The sequence below is a fragment of the Dermacentor albipictus genome, chromosome 1 (assembly GCF_038994185.2).
Source record: "Dermacentor albipictus isolate Rhodes 1998 colony chromosome 1, USDA_Dalb.pri_finalv2, whole genome shotgun sequence".
Classification (NCBI taxonomy): domain Eukaryota; kingdom Metazoa; phylum Arthropoda; class Arachnida; order Ixodida; family Ixodidae; genus Dermacentor; species Dermacentor albipictus.
The window spans coordinates 108241181-108257250 of record NC_091821.1 but is presented as its reverse complement, the minus strand read 5'-3'; the positions used below and the strand labels follow the sequence as shown (position 1 = coordinate 108257250).

The 16070-nt window shown below is 43.3% G+C and overlaps 2 protein-coding genes across 2 annotated transcripts in view; one reads left to right on the top strand and one right to left on the bottom strand.

Annotated features, from left to right (window-relative positions):
- LOC135907699 (uncharacterized) overlaps positions 1–808 on the top strand; it is a 232016-nt gene extending 231208 nt beyond the window's left edge. The window contains exon 12 of the transcript XR_010566091.1: positions 669–808. The gene's annotated coding sequence lies outside the window, so the exon portion shown is untranslated. The remainder of the gene's footprint in view (positions 1–668) is intronic.
- The window catches only part of LOC135907701 (uncharacterized), a 198862-nt gene that overhangs the window by 65032 nt on the left and 117760 nt on the right, over positions 1–16070 (bottom strand). The gene's annotated exons all lie outside the window — the stretch shown is intronic.

Sequence of the window (16070 nt, the reverse complement as noted above, 5' to 3'; positions counted from 1 at the left end):
CGTGCGCATCCGTGAGGGCCCACCCCTGTGCGCATTGCAAACGTCACCGCGGAGGCTTCCCGGAGGGAAAAATGTCAACCGCGCCAGCGGGTTCGTCGTGCGCTGCCGACTCAGGCCGTCAGAGTGCGCGCTGCGGTGGGCGAAGAGGAACAGAGGCCTCGCTCGGCCAGAGTTTGCCGAATGGGCGGAGGCAGGGCGGCTTCTTCCGGCGCCTCGATTAGGCCGGGCCCGCGCTTGTGCAAGCCGACGCCGTGCTGCTGCCGCGCGCCGTCCCAGAGCGCTCACCTTTGGCGCCTCGCAGCTCATTGCGACATGTTTTAGAGCTGACGAGGCTCGCGTCGCGACTCGAATGCCGGCCTCCACTTCGTTCGTGAAATGTTTCGAGGACGCTGATTGCGGGCGGTCTCCACGCGCGTGTTCCGAGGTGCGCCCGCAATGTCTTTCCTTCCTTTCTTTATTCCTTTTCCTTTCTTTCCTTTTCTTTAATATTGCTTCCGATGTTCTCCGCTCCATGAGAAAACCTGGGGCTTCTCCGCTGGCGAATAGCATGATGGGAATGCTACTATACTTTGTGGCTGGAAGCGAGTATAAATGCATTTTTGTGTGTATGGTGTGTGCGTGTGCGCGTGTAGCAGTACTGTCCTTTGAGCCGTTTACGTTATATGCAGATTCCCTACACAACCAGCGTCTCGACAGTCTAGGAAACAGCGATCAACTATATCGGGCCGAAGACACAGGCGGCAAATGGTCGACAATGGAACAAAGCAACCCTTGCTTGTAACGGCAATTCAACTGGAAGTGTTTCTACATGTAGTTTACAGAAAAAGAATTAAAATGTGTTCCTCCTACAACTACATTTGCAGTGGAAAAAAATGTTGCGTTATAGGGTTACTCTCTAAGCCCGTAAAATCACATTAAAGACAGCATATCTTTCTCAAGTTAAATATAGCATCCGAGAGTATAAAATGTCTTTTTTCGTGGTTGAAGCTAAGCCTTCAAAGTGCCAAAGGGCCAACCGAGCAAGAAACACTACTCCTCGCCGTCGTCTTTTCCTTGCGCGCAAAGAAAATAACTTTGCGTAATAGCATTTACATCGCTTGACAAAATGGGTCTAACTGGTTGCATTAAAGGAGGCATAAAAATATGAGATCACTTCTAAATTTATTTGCACATTATACCTTCAAAGAAAAAACGGGCACATTTAACAATGAACAGCGCACCGCGCCGCCTTATCTTGTCGCAGTCATAGCAGGCTCAAGGTCGCATTTCTGCCACGTCAGCGAGGCAGGTTAAGAAAGACACGCCACACAGGAAACTGGATTCTTCTCAAAATCGATCATTGTATCCGAAATCATTTTATACCAACGAATTTCCTTTACTTGTGTGAAACGTGCATTTTCATAACAAATGTCCGTAACTCTATAATGAGTCGGTTCTATTACTATTCCCACACTTTCAAATTTTTAGCTTACTTCCTATTTTAAGCTTTTGCCTACCTAACCACCTTTAACGTAATAGCGACTTCATGGCCAAGGCTCCGTAGACTGTCGATCTCAGCAACCCCGAGTCAATGTCTGCGGTAAGCAGCTGCGGCAGTATACCAGTTTCAGTCATACAACCGAAGAATATTTACATACAAGCAATGCTCAAATAATGTTCCTTGCTTCTTGCTGCACACTGGTTGGAGTCCAACCAAAAAATTCACGGCTACGAGACACCACCGCCACATTATATTGCCCGCAATAAAGAAAGAAAGAAAGAAAGATTGCGCTGTAATCTTACATTCCTAGCAGTGGCGTAGCCAGGAATTTTGTTCTGGGGGGGCTACGCCACTGGCCCCATATATATATATATATATATATATATATATATATATATATATATATATATATATATATATATATATATATATATATGGGGCCAGTGGCGTGGCCAAAAATTTTTATCCGAGGAAGCTTTAGCTCGGGTGCTCCTATTTAAATACATGTAGAAGGGGAATTCGTTTTTCCCTGCAACCACTTCACCAAATTTGAGGAGGTTGGTTGCATATAACAGGAAAAGGTTAATTCTAGTGACTACTGGTTTCGAATTTTTCATTTAGGTGGTCAATTAAGCATTAAAAATTGGCCAAATCGAAAATATTCAGAAAACGAAACTATCAAGTTTAAAACTCCGTGACTCAACAATGAAAAATGATATCAAAATTCTGTGAATTGCATCTAATAGTACATCTACAGCGGACAAAATGAATACGTTACGCATGAATCTAAAAAAAATTTTGTATTGTGGAAATACGGCTTGTGCAGAACCCTTGTACACCACGTAACCAATTCACGTAAGATACAAATTGACATAGCAAACTTGTCCGCTTTGACTGTTAAAATAGATGCCGTTTACAGAACCACAATGTCTGTTCTTCATGCATAGCTATTAGTTTGTAAACGCCGTGCTTCTATTTTTTCAAACTTTCGAATTTTTCAAAATATTTTAAACAAAATTCAGGCCCTAAATCGAAGTTGTGTTTCCAACAGAACTAGGATTTTGCTTTCTCACTCAAATGCAACGAATTTCAACAAAAGCGATTAGCAGGATTATCTAAGAAAAGCGTTTCTGCGTTTTACAAATATTTGAATAGGCCGCGTCGGATTGGGCCCGAGATAAAGCTTCTTCTTAAACTATTTGTCAAGGGGTCAAATCCATGAATAATAACTGCATTGTCATTGTCAAAGATGCTGCAAACGAATTTTTGAACGCTACGCACAGTCAAAACAATAAAATATCTATTTTTTCATAAAAGAATATACTCATATGTGCCAAAAATTTTGCCCAAAATAACTGATATCAATGCTTCCATATTTTTGTCTATTTGAGTAAAGAAAACATCACACGAACTTTAGAACTATATCAGTTCGAACCAGGAAAGCAGTGCATGCCACTGATATGAAAAATTAAAAGACAATGAGCTGAACAAGTTGAGGACAAATGTGTTAACGAAACTTTGTCATTCAAGAACCGTGCTTACATTCTTGTATATATGCAATGGCCAGTGAAAAATCTCAATGACGCTGTAATTTGTTTTAATGTATTACGCAGGAGCAGCTGTCACCAGTCGTGTATCGTGAGTAATTGCACCGAAACCATAGTGGCAACAGAGGGCACGTATAAAAAGCAGGAATTCTGCAAGATATACGAGGGCAAGTAAAATGAATATGAGCCATTGTACTTTATTTAAAAGTAGTCTTCATGAGAATTTAGACATTTGTCCCATTGACTAACGAGTCGCGTGATTCCCGTCTTATAAAGCTCCTTGGGTTGCTGCTTCAAAAAGTCTGTATCTGGTTCCCTTGAGCTGTTTTTTTCGGTTGCCCCAAAGTAGTCGCAAGGTGACAGGTCTGAGCTGTATGGCGGATGCTGCAGCGTTTCCCACTTGAACTTTGCCAGTTTTGTATTAACCACATAAGTGACGTGGGGACAGACATTGTCGTGGAACAAGATGACCCCATTCGTCAATTTTCCACGTTGTTCGTTCTTGATTGCGACACACTGCCGTTCTGGCGTTTCACAATATCGGAAACAATTGATAGCCTCTCAAGATTTAGCAAATTCTATCAGTAATGGACCCTGACGACCGAAAAAGTCAACAACACCTTTCCAGCGGAAATGATGGCCTTTGCGTTCTTTGGGCGTGGTAAATTCGAATGTTTCCACTGTAAGCTTTGCCGTCGTGTTTCAGGCTCGTAGTAGTGGCACCGAGGTTCGTCCCCGATCACAAATGCAAACAAGAAGTCTTCATCCTCATTGTGATACCCGATCAGATGAGTCAAGGCAGCGCGAAACTTCTCCGTCTTCTCGCGATGGATCAAAATCATGGGGATCCATTGCGCAACAAAGAGCCGATAACCGAGAAGCTCATGAATTATGGCGTGAACCAAACCATGACTGATGTTCAGACGGTCTGCCAGTTCATCGATGCTTATCCTCCGTTATTGTTTCATCAGCTCATGAACCTTTGAAATTGTGTGGGGGGTGATTGCACGATTGTTTTGGCCCGGTCTTGGAATGTCTTTACAACGTCCTTTAAACCGTTTGCTCCAACGCTTCACAGTGGTCAATGAAATGCCGTGTTCAACGTAAACGGCAGCCATACGGCGATTAATTTCTGTTTTGGAAACACCTTTAGCTGTCAAAAACTTCGCGACACCGAGCTGTTCAACTTTTGAAGTGTCCATTATGTGACGCAACCATATTCAAACCAGTGTATGAGAGCATTAAAGAACAGTTATCTTCACACCTGCGTGTCACTTTTGTAAATGAGACATGCCGTTCTCCTACGCGCATGCCTCGCAGCATGAACCGTATGAACCGAACCATTATTGCGCGGTTAGGGTAGGCGCACTTTCATTTGACTCGCCCTCGTACATTAGAAATGCAGATACAATAGGATATACAAATGCGAAAATACGGCTTGATAAAGGACAAAAAAGTGTCACTGGAAACAAAGTTCACTGCATGTATACACAAAACCTCGCAACAAGATATTTAAGTATACGTATAAGTCTCCAATGAGTCTATGTATGTAAGAAAAAGTAACTGTATGTAATGCGTCAAACAAGGCAAATAAACATGTTGCACAATCATATTCACAGAATCCTAGATTCCGCCCCCATTCCATCCACTCCCCCCGATGTATTGCGTGCGACGGAAGGCGGAACGCTTGCTCCCCGCTTTTCTCCTTTGCGCACACAAGACTGAGCCACCATCGTCGGCTCACCCATTCCACCTCCCCTCCTACGCTTTCACTCGCACATACAGCATGCAGCGCGTGGTCACGATTTTATCACCCTTGGACTTTATACGAAACATGAGGGTGACGGCGACGGCAGGAATGCGCCTGGAGTGTCCATATAATTGCTTTCGCAATAATATAATAAACGTATCCGGAAACTGAAGCGTCCCGTCGCCCATTACTTTCCGCAAAAGAAGTACCCAAATCGAACTTTCACCATGCGACTATTCGCTGCACCGCAACAATGTATTTTTTTTCTGTGGGGCGGAGGCACCGAAATGAAGAAAAGAACGCATAGGAAACTATGTTGGCCAGAATCGAATGCCTACATCGGGCACTTAATGGGGCTACGGAATTAATACCGAAGAAAACATGAGACGCTTGGCCCACTGAGAACCATACGCATACTGCTCAGTATCCTACACCGGCGAAACAAGACTTTCCGGAAAGGTTCCGCTCAAGGAATGTGGTGCAATCCTTCGAGTCCCCACAGTGATGGCGGCTAGCGACCATGGCTTTTTTTTTCGTCTGCAAGCCTGAAGGCTTCCAAAACTCTGTCAGGTGAAAATCCACTCGGCCAGAGCAAACCGAACGCCCACCGAAGTGCACCGCGCGGTGGTCGGGGCCATACGAGAAAAACATATGCGCTGTGGCTCGCTCTGGCAGCCCGCGGGTAGGGTAGCGAGAACAAAAAAAAATTGAAGGGGCTCAATGTGTCCTCGGCGAATAAAAGTCAAAGTAGAAAAAATAAATAAGAACGTAGTTATTTTGGCTGGCTTTAGTGTCTTGACATGGATGTTCTGGCGTAGGTTAAAAAAAAATGTTGATATTTTTTTATGTGACATGATGGCACAAATGAACCACCCCAACGCATCGTCTCATTGGACCTCGCTGCGTGCTTTGTCAACTCGTCTGCTAGTGTGCTGATTTGGCTTGTCTCGTTGTATGTTCCGATGTAAGACTTTAAAAAGTCAACGGACCTTTGGCGTCAAATGTTTATAACAACATTGAACCCACAAAGTTCCGCAGTTGAAAATTGAAAGCACAACTTTGGAAATGTCAATGCATGTTTCACATCAAGAGCTTATGAGATTTATACCGATAAAGTTTCGCAATTGATATCCATGCGCTCCGTAGATTCCGTGGCCTCAGTGAGATGCCGCGGCGAGCCCGCTCACAATCAAAGCGCCCTTGAAACTTTGTGCTCGGATGGTACTGCTTGGCGTTATGTGACTGCCGGTGTATGGGCATTGCCACGAAATCCAGCCCGAGCTCGCAATCTTCCCGTTTAAATGTCTTTTCGAGCGTCAAAAAGACATTCTAGACAAAATCCAGAGTGATTTCCGGCGCCGGGGGTCGCTTTGGTCGGCGGTGCATGGACAGCACGAAAAAATTTCGGGGGGGGGGCTGAAGCCCCATAAGCCCCCCCCCCCCCCCTGGCTACGCCCCTGATTCCTAGATAAGAAAATACTTTTAGCGGGCCACATTTAAGGTAACAGAAGCTATGAAATCATTTTGTTATTGAAATTAAACCTGAAAAGATTTCGAAATGAACAAATGTGCTACGCCATCAAGCGGACAGTGTAAAAGAGTGTTAACTAATTCAACAGCTTCCGATATTCGACACCGATTTGTATGTAGGTTGCCTAGATGCTCACCTCCGAGCTCCCGCGTAGTACTTGAACTATGCGCACATCGATATATTCTGTTTAAACCGAAGTCTTCGCACAAAAATCCGCGGCCATCATAATCTATCCTGTATGTTCTGTTGTCGAAGTGTACATGCTTGCAGGAACTGTTTCCTACTCATGCGCCTGAGAGTAACTACGAAATTTTGCCACCCCAATGATAACCGAACGGCCACTTAGAATGAATTTGCCCGCTTGCAGGAGGACAAAGTTGCTGACCAGTGCACAGTGGCCTTGAAGTGAAGAAGACCAATCTTGAGCGTTGCTTGTAAACCCTTGTTCGGTTGTATGGCTGGGGTGGCTATATCATGTGACGGTGTACATTTCAGTAGAGCTGCTTAGCGCAGTCGTTGAGCAGGAGTAGCGGAGTCTGCGCCTTTTTGCGCTATCGCTTTGACAATGTTGGCGTTCATTACTAGAGGGATAATTGCAAACGAGGAAACACTACCACCTTTATTTTCTCTTGCAAAGCGGACGCAGGATCAGGAATATTACTAACAAATACGAAGAAAGCGAGAGCAAAACGCAAGCTGGCAAGCTAGAAAAAATATTCACCGATGATTACGATACTCTCTAATGCGAAATGTAGGCGCAGCTCTGCACGTGTTTTCATTTCGCGATATATATAGTGACTGGTGCGGACAATCTGTCTCGTGCGGCACGTTGCAAACGGAGCGAAGAGTGACGCGACTGCCTCGCTAATCGCGAGATCGCGAGGGGCAGCGCGTGGGTGACGCGTGGGCGCGATTCACAGCAGCCGCCGCAGACAAACCTGCGCTCATGCAGCGCTTTGTTTCCATATAATGGTATCGGCCGACGCGCTCGCCGCATGTCACCGGTGAACAGACGACGTTGCGCTACTCTGGCGCCATCGCGTAGCGCTCGTCGCCGCAGAGCGCGTCTTGCGCGCTACTGCGCTTTTCTTCTCGCGCTTTCGTCATACCCTCCTCCTCCGCTTCCCTCCTCGCGCTCTCTTCGATATCCCCGTATTTCATCTCCCGCTGCGTTCCGTGTTCGCTCTTTCATCCGACGCCGTGCGCGGTCGCTCTGTTACGTCGAGGGACGATGCCGACGCGAGACGGAGGAACGGGCGCCTAGAAACCATACAGATGCCGCTTTTCGTTAGGTTGAGGTGATAGAAAGAGTGATTCTGAGAGAGAAAGCCTCGTCTCTGACGCATACCAGACTATGCAACAATCTTATAATACTGCAACGTGGGAGTATTTAAATATTGCTTAAGGTAAATGGGAATTATCTAGAAAACGTGGACTCACGCATCGTACAAACACATTCCTCCCCCCCCCCCCCTAGCAAGGCTGGTAAAGAAAAAAAAAACGAAATAAGAAAAAGAAACCAAAGGCCAATGTTGCGGGCTGGAGTGGAAGAGTGCTTATAATCTCATAAACCAAAGTACGCGCTAAAATATCCATCGAGAGGTGTAGTATACAGTACCCGTCAGGAATAGCTGTTACGGATTTCTGCGTTCTTATAATCTTCTTTTATCAGCTTTTGCGCAATTTTGTGTTTTTCCAACGCTAAGCAGGTTACTATAAGTGCATGTGTTTTTCTTGTTCCGCACTGTTCCCAGCTAATCAAGTCTATGTACTGCTGGCAAGTTCGTAAGGCGGGTATCTGCCATATTTTATCCTCCAAAGTGCCGCTGTTACCAGACGCAATCATGCACGCGATGGACTGCCACTTTCTTGATTCACTTTGCTTTATTATGTCGCCATTTTCATTGTGGTTCTGAAACAACCCTGGACTGTTTTTTTTTTTTCCTTTAAAACATTTAGTTTTTAGTCAGCGATTGTTTCTCTGCTTGCTTAACTTTTGTCGTTGGCGCTTCCGTTTTCAAATTCAAAAGCAAAAACACTAATTCAAATTACCATCTCTAAAAATTTTGCTGACAAACAAACAAACAAACAAACAATCAAAAGAACTGACAGATAACTGCTGCTCTAGGCGTTCTCAAATGGCGCCTATATTACACGACCGAACAAGACGTCAAACGTTCAGCATAGTCACCAAGGGCTGCGCCCGACAAGTTTGGCCAGAAGCCAACCTGTAGTCTGCGTAGTTGCGCTGCAGTTCATTAACATAACTCAAGCTGATTACAACTATGTTCTCTATATCCAATGTGAAGTACAGATTAAAACTTGCAAAGCATAAGTTTTTCATTGGTTTCGTCTGTATTTTGCGATTGTAAGTGACAAAAAACGCCAATTCTACCACGTACATAACATCAACAAGGAGAGGAAGTGAGAACGGAGCACACCAAGTACGACGCACAAGAAAGGGGAGAGTAAACAGCCCCAGTTTGACGACCCAAACGATGCTCGTTCTTTTTCTTCCCCATTATTTTCTTCTGGGCGAGAAAAGCAATTAGAATTAGAGGTCCCTTGAAAGCGGCGATCAATCATACCGCTCTCGCAAGAAGCGCACGTCAGGAAGAAAGGAACGGTTTGTGCGGTTCGTGATTTGTTCCTGAAAAAAAATAATAAAAAAAAGAACAAGCAGACAGTGCGCCTCTGGTCCGTGTGCCGCGGAAAGAACGATGTTGGACCACAAGTAGGAAGAAAACTTTTTCATATCGAGCTCGGGCATATTATAACATTTCAGAACGCGCTCCCATTTTCTTCTTGCAACAACAGATTGCGTTCTAAGCGCACGTCGACCGAGGTCCTGATATAGTTCGCCTTACTCGCATGTAGCTATTGCCGAAGCACTTAGGAAAACCGACAAGAGGCCGTGTGGCATTTTCTGTAGTGCGCGCCAGTCGTTTGAAGCCTTCGGCTGGGAAGTGTTGCGAAGAACGGCCTGCATTCACAAAAAATTCTTACGCTAAAATCGTTCGTAATACCCAATTCCAGGCCATTTTTCATGCTCGGCATATTGTTAGCGAAGGCGGCCGATTATTTGGAAAGAGCTCTTACGAAAAAAAAGCTTTGCGAATTCGGCGCCATGTGGTTAAATGTGGCCCGGAGCCCTCGACTATTTATTTATTTATTTATTTATTTATTTATTTATTTATTTATTTAAGTGCCCTAAGGGATCCAAGGGGGATTACATAGAGGGGTGGGGGTGAGGGGGTTCAAAAACAAAATACATATTATGCACCACTACACATCGAGACAAATATTCATGTCGAAAAAAAAATGCTGTGTTTCCTCCAGCGCACCATCTGAATTAAAGCTGCATAAGTGCTGTTTGCCATTGGCCTTCGCTGATAACATGCCCAATATCATTAATAGCTGGCAGTTGCTCTTACGAATAGCTCTAGCCTCAGAACGCTTTTCTGAATACAGATCAGGTGAGTACTTCTATATCGTCACTTAAGCACAATCAATCAATCAATCAATCAATCAATCAATCAATCAATCAATCAATCAATCAATCAATCAATCAATCAATCAATCAATCAATCAATCGTTTATTTAACACCCGTAGAAGAACACTAAGGTCTGAATAATGACGCATCAGTGTGTGGAACCACCAAGCACAGTTAAGAGTGCAGATGTTTTATTTGTACGTCCCTTCACTCGATCTACTCCATCGTTTTCAACTCCCCTTCCTCATCTCTTAAGCCGTACCCCGTACGGCCTAAGAGATGAGGCTTAAGAGAACGTAAGTACAATGAGAGAAAAGAAGCACTGACAAAATGAAATTAAATGTAAGGCAACAACTATATATGAAAAGGAATTGTTATACTATTCCACAAAACGAATAATAATAATAATAATAATAATAATAATAATATAACTATAAGAACAATAATAATAATAATAATAATAATAATAATAATAATAATAATAATAATAATAATAATAATAATAATAATAATAATAATAATAATAATAATAATAATAATGAACGCACGATTAGATCACTATTTAGGAGAACGCGTATGTGGGTTAGTTGGTAATCCATCCTGGTAACAGCTTAAAGAGCAATAAAACATTCCTATGAAAGCGCCTGTGTAAAAAACAAAAACGTTCTTGTGCTAAAGTGGTTCGCCACAACAAATACCGGCCAATCGTGATGTCGAACATAATAGCTAAGGTGGATGATCATTGGCAAGCAGTCCTTACGATCGAAAACCTCTGAGAATTCGGCTTCTGAAGAGCAACACGAAGCCGCAAAAACTAAAAAATGCAGCCAGCCGCAAATTGTTTCAGAAGACCTCCCATAATCGAGCGCATGAAGCAGGCACCACGATACTAAGGCAAGAAGATCCCGGTGGGTTGAGAGCAAGCAGTGGACGCGAAAAAAAAAAAAGAAAGAACGCAAGCGGGAAAACCCACCCGGTCCGGGACAAGGGCCCGTATTCGCCAAGCAGAGGCCGACTTCACAGGGCTTTTCGTCCGTAAATGCTGTCACCATTGACAGGTCGCCTTCGCTAACACTAGGTGCGACAACGCGATTGTCTAGTACCTACTCTTGTGAACAGTCCTGACTTGAGAAAGGTTTCTTGAATACGGGCCCAGTTCTTAAGCTAGATAAGTTCGAAAGAGCAGCAGCCAGCCAACAATGGCAGCGAATATATGATTAGCGAAGCGCGCCAACCAATCGTAAACGACTCTTACGACGAACAATCTCTGTGAATTCGGCCCGAGAAGCTGAGGCAAGCAGATATTGCGACGCATAAATATACGCACATAATTTTGCGTACTGTAAGCACACATCCTATGAGGTATGTAACATGGGTGAATGAAGTGGGTTTAAAGAGCGCGCTGTCGTTAGTCTATTCTATTGCAGGTTAAGCCAATAGCTTTTCTTCTCTATCCGATTTTGATATTTACTGCATCTTCTTTCGCCTGTGTCGTTCTCCTATTTATTGGCGTTTTAGGTGGCCAATAAATGGGTGGCCGGCTATTGGCGAAGAGCAGTTACGGACAAGACGCTTTTGTGAATAGGGCGCAGGGTCTTTTATCGCTGAATGCCATTATAATAGTAGGAGTTAAGCAGTAGTAATACGGTTAGCTTGTACGGTCATGCAACGTTATCAAAGATACGACATAAAAACACAACAAGCATGCATCACGTGCCGTATTCACGAAGTAGAAAGATCTTTACTGATGTCGAAGATTGATGCATGTCGTCCGTACCTACTGTACGGAGAGAGAGAGAGAAAGAGAGAGAGAGACATGCTTTGATGAGATGCTGGAGATGTTAGCCTGGCGTTTCACCGGACATGCTACTGAAGACGGTAGGTGATGGTTAGGATGTCATCATCATCAGCCTGGCTACGCCCACTCCAGGGCAAAGGCCTCTCCCGTCCATCTCCAACTACCCCGGACATGTGCTAATTGTGGCCATGTTGTCCCTGCAAACTTCTTAATCTCATCCGCCCACCTAACTTTCTGCCACCCCCTGCTACGCTTCCCTTCCCTTGGAATCCAGTCCGTAACCCTTAATGACCATCGGTTATCTTCCCTCGTCATTACATGTCCTGCCCATGCCCATCTCTTTTTCTTGATTTCAACTAAGATTCCATTACCTCGCGTTTGTTCCCTCACCCAATCTGCTCTTTTCTTATCCCTTAGCGTTACACCCATCATTCTTCTTTCCATAGCTCGTTGCGTCGTCCTCAATTTAAGTAGAACCCTTTTCGTAAGTCTCCAGGTTTCTGCCCCGTACGTGAGTACCGGTAAGACACAGCTGTTATACACTTTTCTCTTGAGGGATAATGGCAACCTGCTGTTCATGATCTGAGAATGCCTGCCGAACGCACCCCAGCCCATTCTTATTCTTCTGATTATTTCAGTCTCATGATCCGGATCCGCGGTCACTACCTGTCCTAAGTAGATGTATTCCCTTATCACTTCCAGTGCCTCACTACCTATAGTAAACTGCTGTTCTCTTCCGAAACTGTTAAACATTACTTTATTTTTCTGCAGATTAATTTCTAGACCCAGCCTTCTGCTTTGCCTATCCAGGTCAGTGAGCACGCATTGCAATTGCTCCCCTGAGTTACTAAGCGATTAGGGCAATATCATCTTCCATTCAACAAAATGCATTCTGTACGCTGATGATACCACAACATTCACCTTTCATAAAGATATCTCATCTCTCGTTAACAAACTAAATGCTGACTTAGAAAACATTCTAAGGTGGTGTAATGTTAACATGTTATCTTTTAATGCAACCAAGATTAAATTTGTTGTATTCTCTTCACATCAACGAAACATAGCTTCCATTTCGCCTATCAGTCTTGGTCCCCACTGCCTTCATCCAAGTTCATGTTCATCTTTCCTTGGCGTTCTACTTGACTGTAATTTGAAATATTACAATCATATTGCTAAGATAAAAAAGAGAATAGCTTATGGTATACGCATCTTAATTAAAGCACGCCCTTACTTCACACGTACCACATTGCTCTCGCTTTACCACTCTTTCGTCCACTCTCACATTACTTATGGTATAATATGTTGGGGAAACACCTATAATACTCATATTACGTCTTTACAGACAGTTCAGAACCGAGCCATCAGAATAATTACCTATAGTTCACGCTTTTCTAATGCCACTTCCTTACTACACGAGAATAACATCCTTACTACTTCTGGGCTCACTAAATACAACCTAGGTATTTTTTTTCTACAGATTTCTACTTAATGAGCTACCATCGATCACATTTTCACAATCTAACCTGACATCTAATAGTACCACCAGATTTGCGTTGAATAACAATTTTCTTTTACCACGAATCCGCACTAACTACGGTAAACAAACCATGGAGTTCACTTCCATACCAGTGTGGAACACTCTTCCTCTCATTATGAAAAATACAAGATCTTTACACTAATTCAAAAGGGAACTCAAAATGCATTTATTATTGACAAACTAATGAGAAAATTTACTGTAACCGTCTTTTGTCCTTGACATAAAAATTGTAACAGCGCAAACACATGCAACCACAAAGTACCAAGGACAAGACACAAGCGCTGACTGTCAACTAAATTTTATTGACGGAATACAGATACCTTATATAAGGGGGAAGGTAGAAGTGAAAGGGGGAGGGAGAGATACAATCGGGGAAAATGACATTGCGCATCGATGAACGAACGTGCCGTGCTGGCAGACAGCGGAATCAGGCGCAGGAAAACAAGGAAACTAGAAAAAAACTAGAAAAAAGTAAAAAAGTAGAAAAAAAGGTGATGGATACTAACATACAATCAAATCAGTAAACGGTCGCTTCCAAGAACTGGAGCTCTGCAGCAAAAATCGATACAGAGGGGGTACTTACGCACTTGCTGCCATATTTCTGTATATGAAACGCTTCCAAACTGACCTGCGCCGTCGCCGTCATTTTCCCCGATTGTATCATTCCCTCCCCCCTTCACTTCTGCCTTTCCCCTTATATAAGGTATCCGTATTCCGTCAATAAAATTTAGTTGACAGTCAGCGCTTGTGTCTCGTCCTTGTTACTTTGTGGTTGCATATGTTTGTGCTGTTACAATTTTTATGTCAAGTATGCACCAACTCGCCCAGAAAGAAGTTTTAACGTTTTTTGTCCGTTCTTGTTTCTTGCTTTTTTGTTTGTTTTTGTTCTTGTAAATAAACTACTGGTATTTTCTTCACATACAATTATTTATGTTACCGTGAGATAAGCTAAACCTTCTTATTATTTGTAATGAATTCTGTATTTTGCTCTGTTAACGTTAACGTTCATTTCCTGTTGCTTGTATAATACCTTATTATATGCTACTGTTGCTTTGAGATGTCAATTATCATAACTATTCTTGTACAGGAGGTCCCGATACAGTCTTTGACTATGGGACCTCCTCCTGCATACTAAATACTTGTAATATGACCCAACTTTTAACAATAAATTCTGATTCTGATTCTGAATCACCGAATCGCAAGTTACTAAGGTATTCTCCATTAACTCTTATCCCCAATTCTTCCCAATCCAGGTCTCTGAATATCACCTGTAAACACGCTGTGAATAGCATTGGAGAGATCGTATCTCCCTGCCTGACGCCTTTTGTTATTGAGATTTTGTTGCTTTCTTTATGAATGACTACGGTGGCTGTAAAGCCGCTATAGATATCTTTCCGTACTTTTACATACGGCTCGTCTACACCCTGATTCCATAATGCCTCCATGACTGCTTACGTTTCGACTGAATCAAACGCTTTCTCGTAATCAATGAAAGCTGCATATAAGGGTTGGTTATATTCCGAACATTTCTCTATCACCTGATTGATAGTGTGAATGTGATATATTGTTGAGTAGCCTTTACGGAATCCTGCCTGGTCCTTTGGTTGACAGAAGTCTAAGGTGTTCCTGATTCTATTTGCGATTACCTTAATAAATACTTTGTAGGCAACGGACAGTAAGCTGATAAGTCTATAATGTTTCAAGTTTTTGGCGTCCCCTTTCTTATGGATTAAGATTATGTCGGCGTTCTTCGAAGATTCCGGTACGCTCGAGGTCATGAGGCATTGCATATACAGGGTGGCCAGTTTTGTTTAGAACAATGTGCCCACTATCCTTCAACAAATCTGCTGTTACCTGATACTCCCCAGCTGCCTTCCCCCTTTGCATAGCTCCCAATGCTTTTTGGGATTTCGAATTCCTCGAGACTGCTCTCTCTTCGATTATCGTCGTGGGTGCCACTGGTACTGTATAAATCTCTATAGAACTCCTCAGCCACTTGAACTACCTTATCCATATTAGTAATGATATTGTCGGCTTTGTCTCTTAACGCATACATCTGATTCTCGCTTATTCCTAGTTTCTTCTTCACTGCTAATAGGCTTCCTCCGTTCCTGAGAGCATGTTCAATTGTATCCATATTGTACTTCGTTATGTCTGCTATCTTACGCGTGTTGATCAACTTCGAAAGTTCTGCAGTTCTATTCTAGCTGTAGGATTGAAGGCTTTCATACACTGGCGTTTCTGAATCAGATCTTTCGCCTCCTGCGATAGCTTACCGGTATCCTGTCTAACGAGCACGTGCTGGTGGGCGAGTTGGTTATGCATGATTACAAAGAAGGCGCCAAATGAAACAACAGACGAAGGAAGGAGACACGAGACACGTAGGCGCACTAACAACTGAGTGTTTTATTTCTTGACATATCATTCCATATGTTCACGGCATATCTCACAGTCTGAAAAAAGTAAGTAAATGAGCTGGTGTTCGGATTTTATTTTCCTTTCCGAAACGCCTTGGTTTGATGTGTGCCAAGGTGAAAGCAGGATATCGGGAAAATAAACAGGTGTGCGCAAAAAGCATGGGCAGGAACATGGCGGATGTGTAAAGAAAGTAGTCTATTCGATTCCCTTGTCTTGTGGTTCATCATATGTAGGCCAAACGGGCAGATGTCTGAATGACAGATTGCATTAGCATCGATATTAGATGGAAAACCAACTCTCCGGTCATATAACTGCACATTGTGAGGCTTACAAGTGCGTTCCGGATTCTGATAGAACGTGTGTTTTGAACAGAGCTGATGATCAACTGACAAGGGAGATATTGGAAGCGCTTGAGATCAAGAAGCGTGGTGATGATTGTATCAGTGAAGCCTCAGTTTTTCTTTCGACAAAGGCACTGGCGTATCTTGGGAGCGACTCTTAGAAGTTATTCTGTA